The sequence below is a fragment of the Hylobates moloch genome, unplaced genomic scaffold, assembly GCF_009828535.3.
Source record: "Hylobates moloch isolate HMO894 unplaced genomic scaffold, HMol_V3 SCAFFOLD_3, whole genome shotgun sequence".
NCBI classification, from domain to species: Eukaryota; Metazoa; Chordata; class Mammalia; order Primates; family Hylobatidae; genus Hylobates; species Hylobates moloch.
Genome location: NW_026652278.1, coordinates 163,752,286 through 163,765,317, shown reverse-complemented (window position 1 = coordinate 163,765,317; position 13,032 = coordinate 163,752,286).

The window sequence follows — 13,032 nt, the reverse complement described above, 5'->3', positions numbered from 1 at the left end:
TGGATCTTTCCTGCTTTCTCTTGTGGGCATTTAGTGCTATAAATTTCCCTCTACACACTGCTTTGAATGTGTCCCAGAGATTCTGGTATGTTGTGTCTTTGTTCTCATTGGTTTCAAAGAACATCTTTATTTCTGCCTTCATTTCATTATGTACCCAGTAGTCATTCAGGAGCAGGTTGTTCAGTTTCCATGTAGTTGAGTGGTTTTGAATGAGTTTCTTAATCCTGAGTTCTAGTTTGATTGCACTGTGGTCTGAGAGACAGTTTGTTGTAATTTCTTTTCTTTTACATTTGCTGAGGAGAGCTTTACTTCCAACTATGTGGTCAATTTTGGAATAGGTGTGGTGTGGTGCTGAAAAAAATGTATATTCTGTTGACTTGGGGTGGAGAGTTCTGTAGATGTCTATTAGGTCCACTTTATGTAGAGCTGAGTTCAATTCCTGGATATCCTTGTTAACTTTCTGTCTCGTTGATCTGTCTAATGCTGACAGTGGGGTGTTAAAATCTCCCATTATTATTGTGTGGGAGTTTAAGTCCCTTTGTAGGTCACTGAGGACTTGCTTTATGAATCTGGGTGCTCTTGTGTTGGGTGCATATATATTTAGGATAGTTAGCTCTTCTTGTTGAATTGATCCCTTTACCATTATGTAATGGCCTTCTTTGTCTCTTTTGATCTTTGTTGGTTTAAAGTCTATTTTATCAGAGACTAGGATTGCAACCCCTGCCTTTTTTTGTTTTCCAGTTGCTTGATAGATCTTCCTCCATCCCTTGATTTTGAGTCTATGTGTGTCTCTGCACGTGAGATGGGTTTCCTGAAGACAGCACACTGATGGGTCCTGACTCCTTATCCAGTTTGCCAGTCTGTGTCTTTTGATTGGAGCATTTAGCCCATTTACATTTAACGTTATATTGTTATGTGTGAATCTGATCCTGTCATTATGATGTTAGTTGGTTATTTTGCTCGTTAGTTGCTATAGTTTCTTCCTAGCCTCGATGGTCTTTACAATTTGGCATGTTTTTGCAGTGGCTGGTACCGGTTGTTCCTTTCCATGTTTAGTGCTTCCTTCAGGAGCTCTTTTAGGGCAGGCCTGGTGGTGACAAAATCACTCAGCGTTTGCTTGTCTGTAAAGTATTTTATTTCTCCTTCACTTATGAAGCTTAGTTTGGCGGGATAGGAAATTCTGGGTTGAAAATTCTTTTCTTTAAGAATGTTGAATATCAGTCCCCACTCTCTTCTGGCTTGTAGAGTTTCTGCTGAGATATCAGCTGTTAGTCTGATGGGCTTCCCTTTGTGGGTAACCCAACCTTTCTCTCTGGCTGCCCTTAACATTTTTTCCTTCATTTCAACTTTGGTGAATCTGAGAATTATGTGTCTTGGAGTTGCCCTTCTCGAGGAGTATCTTTGTGGCGTTCTCTGTATTTCCTGAATCTGAATGCTGGCCTGCCTTGCTAGATTGGGGAAGTTCTCCTGGATAATATCTTGCAGAGTGTTTTCCAACTTGGTTCCATTCCCCCCATCATTTTCAGGTACACCAATCACACGTAGGTTTGGTCTTTTCACATAGTCCCAAATTTCGTGGAGGCTTTGTTCATTTCTTTTTATTCTTTTTTCTCTAAACTTGCCTTCTCTCTTCATTTCATTCATTTCATCTTCCATCAGCGATACCCTTTCTTCCAGTTGATCGCATCTGCTACTGAGGCTTCTGCAATCTTCGCGTAGTTCTCAAAACTTGGCTTTCAGCTCCATCAGCTCCTTTAAGCCCTTCTCTCCATTGGTTATTGTAGTTATCCATTCTTCTAATTTTTTTTCAAAGTTTTTAACTTCTTTGCTATTGTTTTGAATTTCCTTTCGTAGCTCAGAGTAGTTTGAACGTCTGAAGCCTTCTTCTCTCAACTCATTAAAGTCATCCTCCATCCAGCTTTGTTCCATTGCTGGTGAGGAACTGCGTTCCTTTGGAGGAGGAGAGGTGCTGTTTTTTAGAGTTTCCAGTTTTTTTGCTCTGTTTTTTGCCCATCTTTGTGGTTTTATCTACTTTTTGTCTTTGATGATGGTGATGTACAGATGGGTTTTTGGTGTGGATGTCCTTTCTGTTTGTTAGTTTTCCTTCTACCAGACAGGACCCTCAGCTGCAGGTCTGTTGGAGTTTACTAGAGGTCCACTCCAGACCCTGTTTGGCTGGGTGTCAGCAGCGGTGGCTGCAGAACAGCGGATTTTTGTGAGACCACAAATTCAGCTGTCTGATAGTTCCTCTGAAAGTTTTGTCTCAGAGGAGTACCCGGTTGAATGAGGTGTCAGTCTGTCCCTACTGGGGGGGTGCCTCCCAGTTAGGCTGCTCAGGGGTGAGGGACCCACTTTAGGAGGCAGTCTGTCCGTTCTCAGATCTCCAGCTGCGTGCTGGGAGAACCACTACTCTCTTCAAAGCTGTCAGTCAGACAGGGACATTTAAGTCTGTGGAGGTTCTTGCTGAGTTTTTGTTTGTCTGTGCCCTGCCCCCAGAGGTGGAGCCTACAGAGGCAGGCAGGCCTCCTTGAGCTGTGGTGGGCTCCACCCAGTTCGAGCTTCCTGGCTGCTTTGTTTACCTAAGCAAGCCTGGGCAATGGCGGGCACCCCTCCCCCAGCCTCGCTGCTGCCTTGCAGCTTGATCTCAGACTGCTGTGCTAGCAATCAGCGAGACTCCGTGGGCATAGGACCCTCCGAGCCAGGTGCGGGACACAATCTCCTAGTGTGCCGTTTTCCAGGCCCGTTGGAAAAGTGCAGTATTAGGATGGGACTGACCCGATATTCTAGGTGCCGTCTGTTTCCCCTTTCTTTGACTAGGAAAGGGAACTCCCTGACCCCTTGCGCTTCCCGAGTGAGGCAATGCCTCGCCCTGCTTCGGCTCGCGCACAGTGCGCTTCACCGACTGTCCTGCACCCACTGTTAGGCACTCCTAGTGAGATGAAACCGGTACCTCAAGCAGAAATGCAGAAATCACCCGTCTTCTGTGTCGCTGGGGCTGGGAGATGGAGACCGGAGCTGTTCCTATTAGGCCATCTTGGCTCCACCCCATGAATAGTCATTTTTTTCTCAGCCTCTTCTGATATTTTTAATCAAATGTAGTGACTGTAATTATTTGAGAGATTACTTTAATTCTTACTCCTGCATTTTAAGGTAGAATTTAAAAGTAATTAGACAACAACAGGTGATGGAGTGGGAAATGGGATGGAGGAGAATGCTGGATAGTCCAGTGTATAATCAAATGTCAGTGCTTATTGGTCAAAGATAAGCAAATGTCAAGGCAAAGAAACTTTCTTATCATCTGCATTTGGGAGATAGGAATTTGTTGGCACAGCCTTTTATTTTTCACAAAAAAGTGATAATATTGATTAGCTTGTGGATGTGGCCAATCTTTCCTGCAGGACTAGGAGATGGTGATAAGTGAGGACAAGATGTGGGGTCAAGGTCTGGAGCAATGCCTTACATTTTCTGGCCTTAACCTATTCTTCACTTCATGTGATCTTGTAAAATACTTAGAAAGTGAGCAGAAGTGAACGAAATGCGTCTTAGGAGAGTATTTGCAGAATGAAAAGTGCCGTAATAGAAAGTTCAATAAATCATTATTGCTTTCTGTTATGGATTGAATATTTGTATCCACCCACCCTATCAAATTCATATGTTGAAATTTTAACCTCCAATGTGGTGGTATTCAGAGGTAGGGTCCTTGGGAGGTGATGAAGTTATGAGGGTAGAGTTCTCAAGAATAGAATTAGTGAACTAGTAAAAGAGACCCCAGAGAGCTCTCTCACTGTCTTTCCACCATGTGAAGATACAATGAGTAGTTGGCAGTCTGCAACCTGGTAGAGGGCCCCCTCCAGAACCCAACAATGCTGGCACTCTGATATCAGACTTGCAGCATCCAGAACAGTGAGAAATAAATTTCTGTTATTTATAAGCCACTCAGTCTATAGCACTTTGCTATAGCAGCCCAAATGGGTAAGTAAGACTCTTTCCTTCTTAAGATATAGCAAAACAACGTAATAGACACACAGTAATAAAATTTCAACTAATTATTCTCAGAGGGTCACTCTAACATGGTGTTTACAGATGTACACGCATAACAGATGACCACATACTTAGTTGTTTAAAACAACATACATTTACTGTATCACAGTTCTGTAGGTCAGGAGTCCATGAGGGCTCAACAAGGTTCTCCACCAAGGGTCTCAAAGGCTGAAGTCTAGGTGTCTGCTGGGTGGAGCTCTTACCTGGAGCCTCAGGGGAAGAATCTGCTTTCAAGTTTATTTAGGTTATTGCCAGAATTCAGTTTGTAATTGTGGGATTGAGATCCCCATTTTCTTGATGGCTGCTGACTGGGGACCATTCTCAGCTTATCAATGCCATTTTTAGTTCCTTGCTTCACAGACCTTCCATCCCAGCAGTGGTTAAACTCATGTGATTAGACGAGGCCTACCTTGATCACCTCCTCTTCTTAAAGTGAACTGATTGATAATTACATTTGCCAAATCTCTTTTACCATGTAACACTGACATATTCATGTGAGTAAACCAAGGAAGAAGGTCATCTTAGAGTTCTGTTACCACCATTTCCAAGGACTCAAAATTCATGTCTTCTATCGATAACCTCATCCTGGTTCTTAAAATTCTTCCCCTCAGAAGTTTCTCTGTGTAGCTGAGTCAAATTCAAGAAACTTCTGGGCAGAATTTTTAAATTCTAAATTCAGCGTTGAGAAAACTATAGAATCCTGCCATTTATTTTTTTCCCTCCGTAGGCCCCTATGATCACTTAAAAAAAAAAAAAAAAAGAGCCGGGCGCGGTGGCTCATGCCTGTAATCCCAGCACTTTGGGAGGCCCAGGCGGGTGGATCATGAGGTCAGGAGATTGAGACCATCCTGGCTAACACGGTGAAACCCCGTCTCTACTAAAAATACAAAAAAATTAGCCGGGCGTGGTGGTGGGCACCTGTAGTCCCAGCTACTTGGGAGGCTGAGGCCTCTGGCATGAACCTGGGAGGTGGAGCTTGCAGTGAGCTGCGATCGCGCCACTGCATTCTAGCCTGCTGACAGAGCCAAACTCTGTCTCGAAAAACAAAAAAAAACCAAAAAAACATAAATCTGAGCATACCATTCCTCTATCAAAATCCTTCAGTGGTTTTCTATTGCTCTTAGGGCAAAGTTACAACTGCTCCATAAAGGTTCCAAGACCTTGCAGGATCTGACCTTTGCCTACTTGTCTCTCAGTCACTACCTTCCCACTCCCCTGGCCAGAGCTATTTTTAATTCCTTAGGAAGGATCAGGTTTCCCTCCTCAGAGCTTGCTGCCATCAGTTGTTTTCTCCAAAGAAAATTCTCCTACCTTCTCCTCTTCCCTTTCCTTCTTTCCTATTCCTTGTCTTCTCCTGTATATTTTCCAGATTTCAGCTTAACTCACACTGAGCCCCCAGATTTGGTTGGGATTCCCTGTTTCATGCTCTCACTCTATCCTGTGCTTCTCTTTCATATACTTCATTAAGTGAACAAATACGTAGTGAGCACTCACTAGGTGCCAAGAATTTGTCCCAGACAGAAGCTCTAATGTGTGACCCACTTAAAGTTTTGAGCACATGGAGCCTTCTTTCAATGGGACACAGTGTTGCCCAGAAGTGCGGGAATCCTCAGTCCTTAATAGTCTTGAGAGAAAGGTTTTGGCCAGTTCAAAGACAGCAGAAAGCTTTACTTGAAGGGAAAGAGGGAGCAGAGAGTTTATTTAAAGGGACAGGACATTGTGAAAGATGAGGCAGAGCGGGCTGCTGAAAGAGAATGGGCCAGGCACACCCCGAGAGTTCTGCATTGGGTTTTTATGATGTTGGATTTTTTCTTGAAGTTTTCACCTCTGTCTTAAGTCATCACCTTTTTTCTTTGTCTAGTTTTCCCGCTTCTGCCTTAAGTTCCTGACCTTTCCCTGCCTAGTTCCCACCCCAGGCTTGTGGGACCCTCCCTGATATGATTTTGCTCTGTCCCCAAACAAATCTCATGTTGAATTCCCACGTGTTGTGTGAGGGACCTGGTGGGAGGTAACTGAATCATGGGGGCAGGTCTTTCCTGTGCTGTTCTCCTGGTAGTAAGTCTCACAAGATTTGATGCTTACTATAAAGGGGAGTTTTCCTGCACAAGCTCTTTTTGCCTGAGGCCATTCAAGTAAGATGTGACTTGCTCCTCCTTGCCTTCCACCATGATAGTGAGGCCTCCCCAGCCATGTGGAACCATAAATCTATTTAAACCTCTTTCTTTTGTAACTTGCCCAGTGTTGGGTATGCATTTATCAGCAGTGTGAAAACAGAGTAATATACTCCCCTTGGTGTGCATGCATGGGGCAGTGTTGGATACTAAGTCTACCTAGTGGCTGCATTGCTCATTAGCACCATCCCAGGAAGGTTGTATAGAGGTCAGATCTATACTTATTGTACCTGCATATTTCTTAGGAATTTCTCTGCCCTCTGATATGGTTTCCTGTGTCCCCACCCAAATCTCATCTTGAACTGTAGCTCCCACAATTCCCAAGTGTAGTGGTAGGGACCCAGTGGGAGGTAACTGAATCATGGGGATGGGTCTTTCCAGTGCTGTTCTCGTGATAGTGAATAAGTCTTATGAGAGCTGACGGTTTTATAAAGAGGGATTCCCCTCATAAGTTCTCTCTTCCCTGCCACCATGTAAGATGTGACTTGCTCCTTCTTGCCTTCCGCCATGATCCTGAGACCTTCCCAGTCATGTAGAACTGTAAGTCCATTAAACCTCTTTATTTTGTGAATTCCCCAGTCTCGGGTATGTCTTTATCAGCAGCGTGAAAACAGACTAATAAACTCCCTTCCCCTCCTTGTCAGGACACACCTAGCTATGTCCTGACAGGTTAACTGCAAAGAGACAATTACTGGGTCTCTTAAGGAGCGGTCCTTCCTGCATAGGTGTTTCCCCTCCTGTCTGCTTATAACTAGCCTACCTGTTTCTGGTGATCTCTGAGGTGTGAGATTTTTCCAGACCTCCATCTCCTCAGGTGCTCCCCATCCTGCTCATGCCTAGCTATCTGCCTACTGTAACAATAGCAGTTGGGATAACTGTAATGAAGTGATTTCCTTGAGTGCCCCTGTATGATTTGCTTAGCATCTGCCTCCCCTCACTGGACTATAAATTCCATGACCTTTTTTTTCCCACGATTATATCTCCAGCTACTGTTGAAGGGTTCAGCACATAGAAGACACTCAATAAATATTTGTGGAGTAGGTGAGTACGGTGGCTTCTTCTTTCAATTATACTTAGTGCTCCTACTTATGTGGAAGCCCTTAAGGCTTTTCTAATTTAGTGTTGCTTCATACAACCTCAGGGCCCCCTTACTTTTACCATAGCACACCGCTTCCACTATCTCTAATCTGAGAGTTTTTTTTGTCTCTATCCCCTGGATATCACTATGCACTACTTTATTTTTTTTTTCAGTCTTCCAATAACTATGCACATTTCAGTAGAAGCATTCACATTCTGATAGAGTAGATGGATTTAGGTATTAGTGTGGGAACATGATTCCTTAGGAAAGCACACTGTTGTGGCAGGTATCAAATTCTATATTTGTTCTGAAAGATATGGATTATGTTTTTTAAAAGACATTTTTGGTAGTATGATGTGATGATAGTCTAAAAAGATTGGCATGCCATATATATTAGTCCGTTTTCATGCTGCTGATAAAGACCTACCTGAAACTGGGAAGAAAAGGAGGTTTAATTGGACTTACAGTTCCACATGGCTGAGGAGGCCTCAGAATCATGGCGGGAGGTGAAAGGCACTTCTTATGTGGTGGTGGCAGGAGAAAAATGAGGAAGAAGCAAAAGTGGAAACCCCTGATAAACCCATCAGATCTCGTGAGACTTATTCACTATCATGAGAATAGCATGGGAAAGACCAGCCCCCATGATTCAATTACCTCCCCCTGGGTCCCTCCTACAACATATGAGAATGCTGGGAGATACAATTCAAGTTGAGATTTGGGTGGGGACACAGTCAAACCATATCAACATACTTTAGTAGTTAACTCTTAGAGAAATATTTTACATTTGCAAATAATGTGTCTTCTTTTGACAGCATAAATATTTTGAAGAAATGTTATTTTACCTGTGAATGAATACATGCATTTTTTCATTGCTTTTTTTTTTTTTTGAGACAGGGTCTTGCTCTGTCGCCCAGGCTGTAGTGCAGTGGGCAATCATGGCTCACTGCAACCTCTGCCTCCCAGGTTAAAGTGATTCTTCTGCCTCAGGCTCCCAAATAGCTGGGATTATAGAGGCCCACCGCCACACCCAGCTAATCTCTGTATTTTTAGTAGAGACAGGTTTCACCATGTTGGCTAGGCTGGTGTTGAACTCCTCACCTCAAGTGATCCACCTGCCTTGGCCTCCCAAAGTGCTGGGATTACAGGCATGAACCACTGTGCCTGGCCTGGCATTTTTTCTTTTATCATAACGTAGTTCAAATTGATGGAATAATTAAATGTTTGTCTTATTTTTAAAACAATTTTCAATATCAGCCACAACCTGAAATTTGGACATAGAGAATGTTAAATTCAATAGAATCATACAATTATACTGGTCACATGAACTATGAAATTGTTTCAATAAGAAACTGGTTATTAGGAGGATAATAAGGGAGCATTATGATCAGGTATAAGATGAAGCATAATATTCTTCATGGAAATGATAATTCAAATTCTCAAAAAAGTATTTATGAAAAGCATTCAGTCCTAAAATTGGCTATTTCTCTAATCTTATTTCCCATGCTTCTTTCCTTCCCTCCTTCTGCCCAAGCTATTCTGGCTTCTTTTCTGTTCCTCCTACAAGCCAGATACTCTGTCACCCTTGGGCATTATCTTGGCTGTTTCTTCTGCCTGGAATTCTCTTCTTGCAGAACTCCACATGGCTAGTTCCCTCATCTCCTTCAAGTCATAGCTCCAAATCCTTTTGATCCATCCTACACTCTCAGTACTCATCACTCTTTTCTGCCTGTGTTCTCACACCTTCTAACTCAGTAGATACCTCACTTACTTATTATGTTCATTAAGTGATGTATCCTAAGCACCTATAACAGTGCCTGAAACATGGTACTCTGTAGGTATTTGTTGACTGAATGAATGAATGAGTTATTGGTTTATTAATATAAAGTCAGGTTAATTCCAGACAACTGAGTTACTTAATGATAACTCACTCTGTAGCTAGTTGCCATTAAAAATAACAGCTACGATCATAGTACATTCAAATGTAAATTTCAAGGGAATAAGCTTTTTTGAGCTTATTTTCATTCACAAGTTGTTTATTAAAAATTAAAGAAATGAGTGATGTTAAAAATACAGCACTCTCTATATAAATAAATAATTAAATTTCTAGGACCAGAAAATAACTTTCTAGTTGTATGGTATGACTTAGGCAGGGTAAGGTTGAAAAAATTCTTAAGACTAAACAGTCAAGCACTTTACCATCTATCTAGAAATTAAAATATTGTTAACCTGAAAAGCTTGGGGATATAGATTTTGAAAAAGGCTACGTCTATCATTAAACTACTTTTCTGGGCTATATGTAATAAAACTAAATCTAAAAACGGTAACTTTGGGAAGACACACTTCCACAAAGCATTGCTTTCCTTTATTCATTGAAGTCTAGATTTTGAGGTTATTCTCTGAGATAGCGAGAAAAAAAGAACAGCTTATTTTGACTTGTCCTGATCCCCCTTTTCTATTTGTTGATCAGAATGAAATAAAAATAGAAGTTAGAAATGTGTTTATAGTCTTTAATGAGAATATGATGGTTTTATTTTCAGGGGAAATTTCCCTGATTTCTTGAGTTATCTGCTTAGAATTTTTTCTAAGTCAGAAATGCTCGGGGAGCCAAGATGGCTGAATAGGAACAGCTCTGGTCTACAGCTACCAGTGTGAGCAATGCAGAAGACCGGTGATTTCTGCATTTCCATCTGAGGTACTGGGTTCATCTCACTAGGGAGTGCCAGACAGTGGGCGCTGGACAGCAGGTGCAGCACACTGTGTGTGAGCCGAAGCAGGGCGAGGCATTGCATTTCCATCTGAGGTACTGGGTTCATCTCACTAGGGAGTGCCAGACAGTGGGCGCTGGACAGCAGGTGCAGCACACTGTGTGCGAGCCGAAGCAGGGCGAGGCATTGCCTCACTCAGGAAGCACAGGGGGTCAGGGAGTTCCCACTCCTAGTCAAAGAAAGGGGTGACAGAGGCACCTGGAAAATTGGATCACTCCCACGCTAATACTGCGCTTTTCCGATGGACTTAAAAAATGGCACACCAGGAGATTATATCCCACATCTGGCTCAGAGGGTCCTACGCCCACGGAGTCTTGCTGATTGCTAGCACAGCAGTCTGAGATTAAACTACAAGGCGGCAGCAAGGCTGGGGGAGGGGCGTCCGCCATTGCCCAGGCTTGATTAGGTAAACAAACAAAGCAGCCGGGAAGCTTGAACTGGGTGGAGCCCACCACAGCTCAAGGAGGCCTGCCTGCCTCTGTAGGCTCCACCTCTGGGGGCAGGGCACAGACAAACAAAAAGACAGCAGTAACCTCTGCAGACTTAAATGTCCCATCTGACAGCTTTGAAGAGAGTAGTGGTTCTCCCAGCATGCAGCTGGAGATCTGAGAACAGGCAGACTGCCTCCTCAAGTGGGTCCCTGACCCCCGAGCAGCCAACTGGGAGGCACCCCCCAGTAGGGGCAGACTGACACCTCACACGGCCGGGTACTCCTCTGAGACAAAACTTCCAGAGGAATGATCAGACAGCAGCATTCACGGTTCACTAAAATCCGCTGTTCTGCAGCCACCGCTGCTGACACCCAGCCAAACAGGGTCTGGAGTGGACCTCTAGCAAACTCCAACAGACCTGCAGCTGAGGGTCCTGTCTGTTAGAAGGAAAACTAACAAACAGAAAGGACATCCACACCAAAAACCCATATGTACATCACCATCATCAAAGACCAAAAGTAGATAAAACCACAAGACGGGGAAAAAACAGCAGAAAAACTGGAAACTCTAAAAAGCAGAGCACCTCTCCTCCTCCAAAGGAATGCAGTTCCTCACCAGCAATGGAATAAAGCTGGACGGAGAATGACTTTGACGAGTTGAGAGAAGAAGGCTTCAGACAATCAAACTACTCTGAGCTACAGGAGGAAATTCAAGCCAAAGGCAAAGAAGTTAAAAACTTTGAAAAAGAATTAGACGAATATATAACTAGAATAACCAATACAGAGAAGTGCTTAAAGGAGCTGATGGAGCTGAAAGCCAAGGCTTGAGAACTACGTGAGGAATGCAGAAGCCTCAGGAGCTGATGCGATCAACTGGAAGAAAGCACATCAGCGATGGAAGATGAAATGAATGAAATGAAGCTAGAAGGGAATTCTAGAGAAAAAAGAATAAAAAGAAATGAACAAAGCCTCCAAGAAATATGGGACTATGTGAAAAGACCAAGTCTACATCTGATTGGTGTACCTGAAAGTGACAGGGAGAATGGAACCAAGTTGGAAAACACTCTGCAGGATATTATCCAGGAGAAATCCTACAATCTAGCAAGGCAGGCCAACATTCAGATTCAGGAAATACAGAGAACACCACAAAGATATTCTTTGAGAAGAGCAACCCCAAGACACATAATTGTCAGATTCACCAAAGCTGAAATGAAGGAAAAGTTACCGGCAGCCAGAGAGAAAGGTCGGGTTACCCACAAAGGGAAGCCCATCAGACTAACAGCAGATCTCTTGGCAGAAACTCTACAAGCCAGAAGAGAGTGGGGGCCAATATTCAACATTCTTAAAGAAAAGAATTTTCAACCCAGAATTTCATATCCAGCCAAACTAAGCTTTATAAGTGAAGGAGAAATAAACTACTTTAAAGACAAGCAAATGCTGAGAGATTTTGTCACCACCAGGCCTGCCCTAAAAGAGCTCCTGAAGGAAGCACTAAACATGGAAAGGAACAACCGGTACCAGTCACTGCAAAATCATGCAAAATTGTAAAGACTATCAAGGCTAGGAAGAAACTGCATCAACTAACGAGCAAAATAACCAGCTAACATCATAATGACAGGATCAAATTCACACATAACAATATTAATTTTAAATGTAAATGGACTAAATGCTCCAATTAAAAGACACATACTGGCAAATTGGATAAAGAATCAAGACCCATCAGTGTGCTGTATTCAGGAAACACATCTCATGGGCAGAGACACACATAGGCTCAAAATAAAAGGATGGAGGAATATTTACCAAGCAAATGGGAAACAAAAAAAGGCAGGGGTGGCGATCCTAGTCTCTGATAAAACAGACTTTAAACTAACAAAGATCGAAAGAGACAAAGAAGGCCATTACATAATGGTAAAGGGATCAATTCAACAAGAAGAGCTAACTATCCTAAATATATATGCACCCAATACAGGAGCACCCAGATTCATAAAGCAAGTCCTGAGTAACCTAGAAAGAGACTTAGACTCCCACACAATAATAATAGGAGACTTTAACATCCCATTGTCAACATTAGACAGATCAATGAGACAGAAAGTTAACAAGGATACCCAGGAATTGAACTCAGCTCTGCACCAAGCAGACCTAATAGACATCTACAGAACTCTCCACCCCAAATTAACAGAATATACATTCCTTTCAGTACCACACCACACCTGTTCCAAAATTGACCACATAGTTGGAAGTAAAGCTCTCCTCAGCAAATGTAAAAGAACAGAAATTATAACAAACTGTCTCTCAGACCACAGTGCAATCAAACTAGAACTCAAGATTAAGAAACTCACTCAAAACCGCTCAACTACATGGAAACTGAACAACCTGCTCCTGAATGACTACTGTGTACATAATGAAATGAAGGCAGAAATAAAGATATTCTTTGAAACCAACGAGAACAAAGACACAACATACTAGAATCTCTGGGACACATTCAAAGCAGTGTGTGAGTGAAATTTATAGCACTAAATGCCCACAAGAGAAAGCAGGAAAGATCCA